This window comes from Elephas maximus, chromosome 1, assembly GCF_024166365.1.
Source record: "Elephas maximus indicus isolate mEleMax1 chromosome 1, mEleMax1 primary haplotype, whole genome shotgun sequence".
NCBI classification, from domain to species: Eukaryota; Metazoa; Chordata; class Mammalia; order Proboscidea; family Elephantidae; genus Elephas; species Elephas maximus.
The window spans coordinates 91,489,190-91,501,319 of record NC_064819.1 but is presented as its reverse complement, the minus strand read 5'-3'; positions in this window follow the sequence as shown (position 1 = coordinate 91,501,319).

The following is a 12,130-nucleotide window of genomic DNA, read 5'->3' as shown; positions in this document are numbered from 1 at the left end:
GCCCCAGGATTTTTCTCCCACGGAGAAAAGTGAGTTATCAGGAGAGCCCTTAAGCGTTGCACCACCAGGGCTCCTGAGACTAGAACTACTGAAGTGTTTTCTTCTTTTCCGAATAGCCCATCCTTGACCCCACACAGACACTAGAGGGCGCTCTGAGCTTAGCGAAGGCTACAGTATGGTGTCTTACCACCTAGCGGCTTTCCCACTTACATCAAGATTTCATATTTCCTTCTCCAAACAAATTGCGCCTTTTAAGGAATCATGCCCTGATATTCCCATTTAAACAATGAAGACAGATACGTAAAGAAAGGTAATACAACTGAAAAGAAAACAACATACTGAGCTCAATGGTAGTGAACATCCGTGTCTAAAGAGTGACGTAATTTTCAGGCAATTTGATCAGGTCCCTGGGTAGAACAAATGGTTTCCGCTTGACTACTAACTTAAAGGTTGCTGATTCAAACCCACCCATTGGTGCCACAGAAGAAAGGCCTGGAGAGTTGCCTTCCCTTCCTGGTGACCTGCTTCCATAAATATACAGCCTGGAAAACCCTGTGGAGCTCAGCTGTCTCTAACACACAGGATCTTCATGAGTCAGAATTGACTTGACAGCAAGGAGTTTGGGATTTTTTCCCCCCTCTTTTAGCTTAAGACAAATGAATTACTTCTATCAGGGTATTTGTTTGGTTTTGTTGTTTAGATTTGTCATTTTGAGGGTTGTTTTGTTTTGTTTTTGTCTCTCTTAGAATTATCTTTTATGTTTTGACTTGGTTCTAAATTCAAAATAATCAAAAAGGTAAAAAGTCTCTCTCACCCCAGTCCTACCCCTGAGAGGCCACCAATATTAGTTTCTTGCTTATCTTCCAAAGACCAATTCCTTTTACACATATGTAAGCAAACATAAAGGTATTTGTTTATATTATTTTCCTCTTTTCACACAAATTTTAGCAGGCAACAGATGCTTTTCTACACCTCACTTTTTCCCCTTAGCAGCATATTGTTTCATGAATGAAGGAGTGAGGGAACCTCAAGAGAGTCCTATACCTTTTTTTTAGCTTTTGGTGATATTCCATTTTATAGCTATGCTTTTTGGCCAGTGCCCTACTAATAGACATTTCAATTATTTCTAGTTCGTTTGTTGGTTTCTGCTTTTATAAACAATGCTGCAATCTATGATTTCAAATACATTCATTTCGCAGGTATACAAATATGTTTCTGGACACATTCCTAGAACTGGAACTGCTGGGTATATACATTTTTAATTGAAGCAAATGTTGCCTAACTGCCCTGCCCGGAAATATTCCTAATTTGCATTCCCATCTGCAATGTGCGAGTACCTCTCTTGTTAGTTATTTTTTAAATTATAAAAATACACAGATAGACATATTTGGGAGCCATCTGTGTACATATCGTATTTAAAATCCTGGGGCTGGATTAAACTGGAGCAATTTTTAGGAAGACAGACCTTAGAGAGAAGAGCAAGCCACAAGCCATCTAGGTAAATCTTTCCAGCTCTTCAAAATTAAGAGCAAAAGTAACCCGTGAAGGAGGCTGAGAAGAAGCAGACAGTATGGAGAGACAAAAGGAGAACTGTATAACGTCACAGAAGCTTAAAAAATGGGGAGGGGGGAGCCTTAGGAAAGCAAAGTGTATGAATTAATATAAACACTTTGGAGAACAATTTGATATTATGTAATAAAGTGAAAGGTAACCCATGCATAAAACCCAAAAACCAAACCCCTTGCCATCCAGTCAATTCCAACTCTTAGTCACCCTGTAGGACAGAGTAGGACTGCCCCACAGAATTTCCAAGGAGCTGCTGCTGCATTCAAACTGCTGACCTTGTGGTTAGCAGCCGAGCTCTTAGCCACTGCACCACCAGGGCTCCACATATACTCAGTAGTTTCACTCCTAGATATGTATCATAGAGGAGCTTGCCCACAGGACCAAGGAGAGATGTCCCAAAAAGTTCACTTCAGCAATGTCTGCAATTAAAAAAAAAACTAGAAACAACCTGAAGGGCAATACAGAGGGGATGAGATAAATTGTAGCATATTCATACCATTGAATAGTATCCAGCAATGAAAACAAATCAACTATATGTATAAACATGGATTCACCTTACATACAGTGAATGATACATTCAGCAAGAGCCCAGGTATACAAAGTTTAAAGACATGCAAAAACAAGGGGTTAAAATTACTTGGTAAAAATATAGAGATATACACCAAATTCAAGGTATACACACACCGGGGCAATCCTGGTTTTGCACAGCACTGTGTTAACTGAAACACATGAATATCAGAACCATGCAACGTAAGGACTGCTTGTATATTTATAGTATTTGTTTTATACATTACATATAGCAAAAATGTTACCAATTGACAAAGCTGGCGGTGGCTTCACAGGGATTTCTTATAATTCTGTATTCTTTTCTTTCTGCTAAAACTACTTCATAATAAAAGTTGTGAAGTAAATTCACAAGGAATTAAGCAAGAATAAATACATAAATGAAAACAAGAGGGTGGAGTTGTCCAATGTAGAGAAAGCTGCCGAGAGGCAAGGAAAGGTGAGGACACACATCTCCACTTGATAAGGTAACACTAAGGATGTTTGTGACCTTGACAAGAAGAGTTTTCCTGGAGGAATGTGAGTTGAAACCAGAATGGAGGGGATAGACTGTGAAAGAAGGATGAGAAACTGTGGAGGCAGGGGCCAACAGGCCTAGGTGTCAAACACTGGGGGTGGGGCAGGCAAACGAGGAGATAGGGTTGAATTCTGAGCATTCTTCTTTAGGTCCAAAGCTTAGAGAAAGAGAATTAACATTTATTTAGCTCTTTACACAATCTTCAGAGAAATCTTCTCAAGTAGGTTATACAAGTTGAGGCAGGAATTCTTCCAGCAGCCCCTGGGCCCCTCAGAGAAATTAAGTACTTTGCCCTGGTTTCTGAATACAAAGATGAATAATGTGAGGTTCCTGGAGCCTGGACCTCCCAATCTGAAGCAGTATTCTCCATAGTGCATGAAAAATCAGTAGTTTTTGCCCTCCGGAGGGTTTTTTTTCCTAAGTTCTTTGTTAGAATATTTGCAATGCCTGTACCTGACAAACAACTCCTGTACAAAATGTATAAACAACTCAGTAATAAAAAAAAAAAAAGATAACCCACAACAACCCAAAAACAAGAATGAAGGACTTCAACAGGCTCTTTATATAGGACAGATAGATATATGAATGGCAAATACACGTGTGAAAAGGTGCCCCTTACTGGTCATTTCGGAAAAATCAAAGTAGAAGCACAATGAGGAGCCTCTGCACACTGTTTAGAATGGCGAAAATTAAACAGATTAAAAACTCTAAAGGTTGGCCCGGTGTAAAATGGAACTACCAATTTGGAGCTCAGTTTTGTATAGTTTTAGAAAATTAAATAAGTAGCTATGACTAGCTTTGCATCTCTTAGGTATTACTCGAGAGAAGTGAATATATAGGTCCATAAAAACCATGTACGAAAAAAAATGCTGAGACTTGCTTTATTTGTAATAATAACAAAAGTGGGAATACACCCAAAATGTCCAAAAATTGCTACCCAATTATGTAATGAAATACTACTTTGCAATGAAAATTAACATATTGCCAACACATGTAACAAAATTGCTGAATCACGTAGATGTTATGCCAAAGGCGAAAAGCCATACACAAAGGAGGCCATACTGTGTGAGTGCGTTTATACAAAATTTTAAAACAGGTGAAACTAAGCTATGCTGATAATCCTCAGAACAGTGGTTGCTTGGCAGGGGAGGGGAGCATGAATGGAAGGGGGCAGAAGGAACTTTCTAGGGCAATGGAAATGTTCTGTGTGTTATAGGGATGTAGGTGAAATGAATGTATGCACTCGTCAAAAGTCATTGATTGGTACACTAAAGATCTGTTCATCTTATTACAGGGAAATTTACTTCAATTTAAAAAGATCAACTTAAAAATGGAATAATTGAGGGCAAGACAGTTGTATGAAGACAACTACTGCAACATTGTAAAGGCAAAAACTGGAAACGAACTAAAATCCATCAATAAGGGATAGGTTAAGTAAATAAGAGTACAATGGACTTCTCAATTTTTTTCTGGCTTCTTTTTTAGACCATAACCTTGTATTTTCAGGTGTCTTTTTAATTTCAGGAATTTACCATAAAATGGAGCAGTCCTGACCATGATACATCTCAGAATTTACATCTCTCATTCTTATGTGCTATGAAAGTATGCTTGGTGCTAGAGAAGAGCTTATGAAATATTTCTGGCTGGCTTCACAGGGTTTTGAAGACTGTGTGACCTTTTGGGAGCAGATTGCCAGTCCTGTTTTCCAAGGCTCTTCTGGGTGGGTTCAAACCACCAACCTTTCAGCTGGTAGTCAAGGGCTTAACCATTTGTGAAAGTATTAGAAAAGCAGCCTCTTCTCTCCCCATCCCCACAAGCTGTCTTCAAAGGACTGGAATGGTCTCCTCTGATACATCCAACACCTCCCTTCCCTACCCCATAACAGCATGAAGAATATGGAAGGAAGGCAGAAGAAATTGTCTTCCCCTTCTTCCACTCTGTCCTTCCTGGAGCCTCTGCATTTTCTCTCATTTATCCTTCCCCCATACCAGCTCATTCACTTAACTGTTTCGCTATTAGGTGCCAAGAACTGTGCTGCCTCTGGGAATAAGAAAATGAGTAAAATAGCCCCTACCCTCAAGGAGTTTCCTGTCAAGAGCAGAACACAGACACTTGAGTAGATTGCTCAGTTTAACCCTTCTATGTTAAATTATGGAAACCCTGGTGGGGTAGTGGTTAAGTGCTATGGGTGCTAACCAAGAGGTTGGCAATTTGAATCCACCAGGCGCTCCTTGGAAACTCTATGGGGCAGTTCTATTCTGTCCTATTATGTCAGTGAGGGGAAGACAGGGATAATTCTGCCAAGGGGGCCTGGATAGAGCTGATGCATAGGATATGGCGGGTGCCAGAACTGTCTTTATTGGAATTCAAGTATGGGCACATGTAAATAATGCCTTTCTGATTTAATTCCTTTCAGCTTTCCTGCAAGTTGACCAGATCGTTCCAGAATGAGGAAGACAGGCAGGGTAAAGACCAGTTCCCAAGGGCCTTGGCCCAGGACACTCACTGCGCTACTGGATGTCTCCTAGGTGGAGCCTTCTCCCAGACTTCTCACAGCTCTTGACATCCTTCCCATGGTGTTCAACATGAATTACATGGCCAGTCAGCCTCAGAGCCAGACTTGTTGAGAAATGAAGCCAACACTGGCCTTTGCTGAATTAATGCCAAAAAACAAACCAGTTGCTGTGAAGTTAATTCTGACTCATAGTGACGCCATGTGTGTTGAAGTAGAATGATGCTCTGTAAGGTTTTCTATGGCAGATTTTTTGGCTGTTGATTGCCAGGCCTCTCTTCCAAGGTGCCTCTGGGTGGATTTAAACCACCAAACTTTCAGTTATTAGCCTAGCTCTTAACAGTTTGTACCTAAGGACTCTCTTTGCTACATTAATAAGGGAGCTGCTACATTAATCTGACGAACAGATAGTTTGGCACTTCGACCTCATTAAAACTTGAATTATAAATCCAAATGGCCTGCAAGACTAAGAAAGGTCACTCAACTGATTGGCCATAACATTTAGGGATGATAAAGATACAGTGAAACCATCATTCTTCTGTTTTACTGTTGGGGATACAAAATATGCCATTGTTTGTGAGTGTAATATGAAAATATCCACCACTCCCTGAGCTAGCAATCCTTGGTGAGAAATGTCTCCAAAGAAATAAGAACTTCAGGCTATGAACATTTATGGATGTTTACTGCAGCTTTATTTACAGTGTTGAACTGGAAACAAACCAAATGCACTGTTGGAAGAAAAGCAGCCTCTTAGGTAGACAGGCCTGAGGAAGAAAGGGCACTCCAGGCAACAAAAACAACCAGAGTGGGGAGTGGTTTTCTGGGAACCACAGGTAGATCTCAAAAAGTAACTGGGAGGGGGGCTTATTGTTAGTTGCCATAAACTTGATCTCGACTCACAGCAACCCCATTACAGAGGAGAAATACTCCATAGGGTTTCCTTGGCTGTGATGTCAAAGGAAGCAGATCACCAGGCCTTTCTTCAGCAGTACCTCAGGGTGGGTTTGAACTGCCAACCTCTAGGTTAGCAGTCAAGAACAAATCATTTGTGCCATCCAGGGTCCTTGGGAGTGGGGGTCCCACAGGCTGAATGAGAGCATATTGATTGTTACAGCATCTACCTCTGTCATTGCTTTCTGGGCATTTACTGACATTAAATTGTTGAGTTTCAGTCGTACCCCTTCATAACCCATAACCCACTGCCATGGAATTGATTCTAACTCATAGCAATCTTATAGGACAGAGTAGAACTTCTCCACAGAATTTCCAAGGAGCGTCTGGTGGATTTGAACTGCCAATCTTTTGGTTAGCAGCCTTAGCTCTTAACCACTACCCCCCCAGGGCTTCCGCCCCCTTCATGGTAGGTCTTATTTTCTGGGTTACAAATGAGAAAGGTTCTTGTGTCTTGGTGAGCAAGGAATGTCAATCCAGGTCTTTTCTGGCTCCAAATCTTAGGCAAGTTGCAATTACCATATGAGCCAGGCCAAGAAACTGACTGTTTTTAAAGGCAGTGGGTAGGGTCTTATTGCAGGATCTCAGGCAGGGCAGTAAAATGATGGGATTTGTGTTTGGGAAAGATTACTTGAACATCTATGTGGAGGAGAGATGGGAACTGCTGGGGAAATGGGAGAGGGGAGCTTTGAAGAAGTGTACAGTAAGTCGGAATGGACTGGGAGGCAGTGGGTTTTTCTTAGAGGTAGTTGGGTTTCTCCAGGAAATGCTTGTTGAATGAGCAGAGGGTAGGGCTGAAGAAGTGACTCAGGAAACTCTATAGTCACTGCTCAGGCACTGGAGCCAGTCAAGGAGGCTGAGGAGAAGAGCCACAGAGCTTCCAAGGAGGAAAACAACAAGAGGAAGAGAAATCCAGGGTCACAGGCTGCTGAGAAGCCAGATCAAATAAGGACTGAAAAGAGTTGGTGGACTGGCAATTAGGAAGTGGCTGGTGACCTTGCCAGCCCAGTGTCATGCTGAGGATGCCAGGAAAACTAAGATCTGAAAAAAAAAAAAAAAATTTATTTATTATTATTATTATTTTTTAAAGATCTGAAGGAGACATATATTTTTTTATTTACTAAGTGAAGAAAAAAAAAGCTGCACAACAGTAGGATCTCATTTTTGTTTTTAAAAGCAGGTTACTATATTCATTAAAAATAAGCTGGCCCTTACAGCAAACACAACAGAGAATCCCTGAGGGAGCAGGAGAACAGTGGGATGCAAACCGCAAATTCTCATAAAAAGACCAGACTTAATGGTCTGACTGAGACTAGAAGGACCCCGGTGGTCAAGGTCCCCAAACCTTCTGTTGGCCCAGGGCAGGAACCATTCCCGAAGCCAACGCATCAGACATGGATTGGACTGGACAGTGGGGTGGAGAGAGATGCTGATGAGGAGTGAGCTACTTGCATCCTTGCGACTATGTTGGCACCTCCTGTCTGGAGGGGAGATGGGAGGGTAGAGTGGGTTAGAAACTGTCAAAACGTCAGGAAAAGAGAGAGTGGAAGGAGGAGCAGGCTGACTCATTAAAAAAAAAAAAAACAGGGGGAGAGTAATTGGGAGTATGTAAAAAAAAAAATGTAGTAAGGTGTAAATAAGTTTATATGTGAGAGGCTGACTTCATTTATAAACTTTCACTTAAAGCACAATAAAAATTGTTTAAATAAATAAAATAAGCTAGAAGACCATTCACTGAGCTGACAAGAGTGGTTATCTTGGGGAGGAGGGGTATTGGAGGGCTATCAGGTTCTTTGTGATACAATTCTGTGACAGGCCCTGGAACTTTTTATCAGAAAGAAATCAATCAAGTAAAATGTTTCTTAATTAAGAAGGGAGTGGGGTTTTGACTAATGGTACTGAGTCGTACACTTAAGACTGGTGGAAACAGCAAATCTTTCCTGGCGTAAGTTCACCACAATAAAAGATCAAACAACAGCAATGAAAAAAGAGTGGGGGCTAAGACAGTAGTAAAAAAGAAGGCTAATTCATTCTAGGAGCTTGTTTGGGAAGAGAAGGAGCGGGCCTAAAAAGCTATGTTTTTTTTTTTTTTAAATATGTTTTAAAATACTTACTTGGAGCTCTTCGGGTATTACCTCTTATCTTCTGAGATAAGTATTATTTCCACATTTTATACACAAGGAAAGTGAGGCTCAGAAGTTAAAACAAACAGCAACTGGACCAAAGCAAAAGCAAAGAAGCTTCTTAGACACACCGAAACATTTTGAGGGCCAGAGTAGCTGGGGCTGGGGTCTGACGACCATAGTTTCAGGGAACATCTAGGTCAACTGGCATAACATAGTTTATAAAGAAAATGTTCTACATCCCACTTTGGTGAGTAGCGTCTGTGGTCTTAAAAGCTTAGGAGCAGCCTTCTAAGATACATCCATTGGTCCCATCCCACCTGGAGTAAAGGAGAATGAAGAAAACCAAAGACACAATGAAAATACTAGCACAAAGGACTAAAGGACCGAATGAACCAGAGACTCCACCAGCCTGAGATTAGAAGAACTTGATAGTGCCTTACTAAACCCAGTGACCACCCTGACAGGAAATACAACAGAGAATCCCAAACAGAGCAGGTGAAAAAGGCAGAATGGAACTCAAATTCACATAAAAAGACCAGACTTAGTGGTCTGACAGAGACTGGAGGAACCCCTGAAGTCATAGCCCCTGACACTCTGTTATGCCCAGAACAGAAACCACTCCCAATGCCACACTTCAGACAAAGATTAGACAGGCCTACAAAACAAACAATAATACATTTGAGGAATGTGCTACTTAGTTCCATCAAATATACAATACCAAATGGGCAGTTCCTGTCCAAAAGCAGGATGAGAACGCAGGAAGGGACAGGAACTGGTCGAACGGACACAGGGAACCCAGGGTAGGAATGCGGACTGTGCTGTCACATTGTGGGAATTGCAACCAATGTCATAAGACAATACGTACATAAATTTGTGTGTGTGTATGTGTGTTTTAGTTGAATATTTACAAATCAAGTCAGTCCTTCATACAAAAAGCCATACACACCCCGCTGTGTACTCCCAGCTGCCCTCCCATTAATGAGACAGCACATTCCTCCTCTCTATCCTGTATTCCCTGTGTCCATTCAGCCAGCTCCTTTATCCCTCTTCCTTCTCATCTCGCCACCGGCAAGAGACACCCGCATAGTCTCATGTGTCTACTTGAGCCACGAAGTTTACTCCTCACCAGCATCATTGCCTTTCTTACAGTCTAGGCCAACCCTGTCTGTAGAGTTGGTTTCAGGAATGGTTCCAATCTTGGGCTATCAAAGGGTCCAGGGACCATGACCATCAGGGTCCCTCCGGCCTCAGTGAGACCATTAAACCTGGTCTTTTTATGAGAATTTAAGATCTGCATCCCACTCTTCTGCTTCATCAGGGATTCTTTGTTGTGTTCCTTGTCAGGGCAGTGATCGGTGCTAGCTGGGCACCATCGAGTTCTTTGGGCCTCAGGCTGATGAAGTCTCTGGTTTATGTGGCTCTTTCTGTCTCTTGGGCTCATATTTACCTTGTGTCTTTGGTGTTCTTCATTCTGCTTTGCTCCAGGTGGGTTGAGACCAACTGATGCATCTTAGATGGCCGCTTGCTAGTGTTTGAGACCCCAGATGCATCTCACCAAAGTGGAATGCAGAACTTTTTCTTAATACATTTGGTTATGCCAATTGATCTAGATGTCCCCTGAAACCATGGTCCCCAGACCCCTTCCCTGCTACTCTTGCCTTCGAAGCTTTTTGTTGTATTGAGGATATTTCATTGCTTTTGGTTTAGTGCAGTTGTACTGACTATCCCTGGGGTATGTGTTGATCTTCCCTTCACCTAAAAAAACTTTTTTCTACTACCTAGATAGTGGATATCCCTCTCCCGCCCTCCCCACCCTTGTAACCATCAAAGAATATTTTCTTGTGTGTTTAAACTTTATCTGGAGTTCTTGTAATAGTGGTCTTATACAATATTTGTCCTTTTACAATTGACTAATTTCACTCAGCATAATGTCTTCCAGATTCCTCCATGTAATGTAATGTTTCACAGATTCCTCGTTGTTCTTAATCATTGCGTAGTATTCCATTATGTGAATATACCAGTATTCATTTATCCACTCATCCGCTGATGGACACCTTTGTTGCTTCTAACTTTTTGCTATGGTAAACAGTGCTGCAATGAACATGGGTGTGCATATATCTGTTCATATGAAGGCTCTTATTTCCTTAGGGTATATTCTAAGGAGTGGAATTGCTGTGTCATATGGTAGTTTTGGAAACCCTGGTGATGTAGTTGTTAAGTGCTCTGGCTGCTAACCAAAGGGCCGGCAGTTCGAATCTGCCAGGCATTCCTTGGAAACTCTATGGGGCAGTTCCACTCTGTCCTATAGGGTCGCTATGAGTCGGAATCGACTCAAGAGCGCTGGGTTTGTATGGTAGTTTTATTTCTAACTCTTTAAGGAAGAGCCAAATTGATCTCCAAAGTGGCTCTACCATTTTACATTCCCACAAGCACTGTATGAGTGTTCCAGTGTCTCCACAACATCTCCAACATTTATTTTTTTCGGTGTTTTTTGAATTAATGCCAACCTTTTTGGGGTGAGATGGAATCTCATTGCAGTTTTGATTTGCATTTCTCTGATAGCTAATGGTTGTGAGCATTTCCTCATGTATCTGTTAGCTACCTGAATGTTTTCTTTGGTAAAATATCTGTTCATACCCTTTGCCCATTTTTTAATTGGGTTATTCGTCTTTTTTTGGTTAGTATTTGTAGTATCATGTGGATTTTCACGATCGGACACTGATCTGAACTGTCATAGTTAAAAAAATTTTCCCAATTTGTAGGTAATCTTTTTACTCTTTTGGTGAAGTCTTTGGATAAACAGGTGTTTGGCTTTTAGGAGCTCACAGTTATCTAATTTCTCTTCTGGTGTTTGCACAATGTTAGTAATGTTTTGTGTACTGTTTATGTCATGTATTAGGACTCCTAGCATTGTCCCTATTTTTTCTTCCATGATTTTTATCATTTTAGATTTTACATTTAGGTCTTTGATCCATTTTGAGTTTGTTTTTGTGCATGGTGTGAGGTATGGGTCTTGTTTCAATTTTTTGTAGATGAATATCCAGTTTTGCCAGCAGCATTTGTTGGAGGGACTGTTGTTTTCCCATTTAACTGACTTTGGGCCTTTGTCAAATACCAGCTGCTCATATGTGGATGGATTTATGCCTGGATTCTCAATTGTATTCCATTGGTCTATGTAACTGTTGTTGTACCAGTATCAGGCTGTTTTGACTACTGTGGTGGTATAATAGATTCTAAAATCAGGTAGTGTGAGGCTTCCCACTTTGTTCTTCTTTTTCAGTAATGCTTTACTTATCCGGGGCCTCTTTCCCTTCCATATGAATCCATCTCACTAAAAAAAGTCAGTGGTATGGCGGGATTGCATTGTATGTGTAGATTGCTTTTAGTAGAATGGACATTTTTACAATGTTGAGTCTTCCTACTCATTAGCAAGGTATGTTTTTCCACTTACGTAGGTCTCTTTTGGTTTCTTGCAGTAGTGTCTTGTAGTTTTCTTTGTATAGGTCTTTTACGTCTCTGGTAAGATTTATTCCTAAGTATTTTGTCTTCTTGGGAGCTGCCATAAATGGTATTGATTTGGTGATTTCCTCTTCGATGTTCCTTTTGCCAGTGTAGAGGAATCCAACTGATTTATGTATGTTTATCTTGTATCCTGATACTCTGCTAAACTCTTCTATTAGTTTTATCAGTTTTCTTGAGGATTCTTTAGATTTTTCTGTGTGTAAGATCACGTCATCTGCAAACAGATACCTTTACCTCTCCTTTGCCAATTTGGATGCCCTTTACTTCTTTATCTAGCCTAATAGCTCTGGCTAGGACCTCCAGCACAATATTGAGTAAGAGCGGTGATGAAGGGCATCCTTGTCTGGTTCCCGTTCTCAGGGAGAATGCTTT